Below are 2,500 nucleotides of genomic sequence, written 5' to 3'. Positions count from 1 at the left end.
AGCGATTCGCGCGATGAGTCCTTGATACTTAGTCGTTTTTGGCAAAATTTCTGACTTTTTGAAAATTTCACAATTTTGTGAAAACTTCCACAAAATGAGGTTCTAGTATGTTAGAGGGCATCCCAGGAGGGCTCCAAAAGTGTGGGTAAAATATATATCCCACAGGGGGAAAATTGAAAAAAAGTTGAAAAAAAAAATTTTTGGGGACTTAGAAAATTTTCACACATGTGTCAGACTTCCAGAGAGGGGAGCATGTCAGTGCGCGCATCCGATTTCAGTTCCAGAGCGATTCGCGCGATGAGTCCTTGATACTTAGTCGTTTTTGCAAAATTTCTGACTTTTTGGAAAATTTCACAATTTTGTGAAAACTTCCACAAAATGAGGTTCTAGTATGTTAGAGGGCATCCCAGGAGGGCTCCAAAAGTGTGGGTAAAATATATATCCCACAGGGGGAAAATTGAAAAAAAGTTGAAAAAAAAAATTTTTGGGGACTTAGAAAATTTTTCAACTTTTGTCAGACTTCCAGACAGGGGAGCATGTCAGTGCGCGCATCCGATTTCAGTTCCAGAGCGATTCGCGCGATGAGTCCTTGATACTTAGTCGTTTTTGCAAAATTTCTGACTTTTTGGAAAATTTCACAATTTTGTGAAAACTTCCACAAAATGAGGTTCTAGTATGTTAGAGGGCATCCCAGGAGGGCTCCAAAAGTGTGGGTAAAATATATATCCCACAGGGGGAAAATTGAAAAAAAGTTGAAAAAAAAAATTTTTGGGGACTTAGAAAATTTTTCAACTTTTGTCAGACTTCCAGACAGGGGAGCGTGTCAGTGCGCGCATCCGATTTCAGTTCCAGAGCGATTCGCGCGATGAGTCCTTGATACTTAGTCGTTTTTGGCAAAATTTCTGACTTTTTGAAAATTTCACAATTTTGTGAAAACTTCCACAAAATGAGGTTCTAGTATGTTAGAGGGCATCCCAGGAGGGCTCCAAAAGTGTGGGTAAAATATATATCCCACAGGGGGAAAATTGAAAAAAAGTTGAAAAAAAAAATTTTTGGGGACTTAGAAAATTTTTCAACTTGTGTCAGACTTCCAGAGAGGGGAGCATGTCAGTGCGCGCATCCGATTTCAGTTCCAGAGCGATTCGCGCGATGAGTCCTTGATACTTAGTCGTTTTTGCAAAATTTCTGACTTTTTGGAAAATTTCACAATTTTGTGAAAACTTCCACAAAATGAGGTTCTAGTATGTTAGAGGGCATCCCAGGAGGGCTCCAAAAGTGTGGGTAAAATATATATCCCACAGGGGGAAAATTGAAAAAAAGTTGAAAAAAAAAATTTTTGGGGACTTAGAAAATTTTTCAACTTTTGTCAGACTTCCAGACAGGGGAGCGTGTCAGTGCGCGCATCCGATTTCAGTTCCAGAGCGATTCGCGCGATGAGTCCTTGATACTTAGTCGTTTTTGGCAAAATTTCTGACTTTTTGAAAATTTCACAATTTTGTGAAAACTTCCACAAAATGAGGTTCTAGTATGTTAGAGGGCATCCCAGGAGGGCTCCAAAAGTGTGGGTAAAATATATATCCCACAGGGGGAAAATTGAAAAAAAGTTGAAAAAAAAAATTTTTGGGGACTTAGAAAATTTTCACACATGTGTCAGACTTCCAGAGAGGGGAGCATGTCAGTGCGCGCATCCGATTTCAGTTCCAGAGCGATTCGCGCGATGAGTCCTTGATACTTAGTCGTTTTTGCAAAATTTCTGACTTTTTGGAAAATTTCACAATTTTGTGAAAACTTCCACAAAATGAGGTTCTAGTATGTTAGAGGGCATCCCAGGAGGGCTCCAAAAGTGTGGGTAAAATATATATCCCACAGGGGGAAAATTGAAAAAAAGTTGAAAAAAAAAATTTTTGGGGACTTAGAAAATTTTCACACATGTGTCAGACTTCCAGAGAGGGGAGCATGTCAGTGCGCGCATCCGATTTCAGTTCCAGAGCGATTCGCGCGATGAGTCCTTGATACTTAGTCGTTTTTGCAAAATTTCTGACTTTTTGGAAAATTTCACAATTTTGTGAAAACTTCCACAAAATGAGGTTCTAGTATGTTAGAGGGCATCCCAGGAGGGCTCCAAAAGTGTGGGTAAAATATATATCCCACAGGGGGAAAATTGAAAAAAAGTTGAAAAAAAAAATTTTTGGGGACTTAGAAAATTTTCACACATGTGTCAGACTTCCAGAGAGGGGAGCATGTCAGTGCGCGCATCCGATTTCAGTTCCAGAGCGATTCGCGCGATGAGTCCTTGATACTTAGTCGTTTTTGCAAAATTTCTGACTTTTTGGAAAATTTCACAATTTTGTGAAAACTTCCACAAAATGAGGTTCTAGTATGTTAGAGGGCATCCCAGGAGGGCTCCAAAAGTGTGGGTAAAATATATATCCCACGGGGGAAAATTGAAAAAAAGTTGAAAAAAAAAATTTTTGGGGACTTAGAAAATTTTTCAACTTGT

This window comes from Phyllobates terribilis, unplaced genomic scaffold, assembly GCF_046119375.1.
Source record: "Phyllobates terribilis strain yellow unplaced genomic scaffold, ASM4611937v1 Scaffold_1899__1_contigs__length_193632, whole genome shotgun sequence".
Classification (NCBI taxonomy): Eukaryota; Metazoa; Chordata; class Amphibia; order Anura; family Dendrobatidae; genus Phyllobates; species Phyllobates terribilis.
This window is presented reverse-complemented; position numbering follows the sequence as displayed.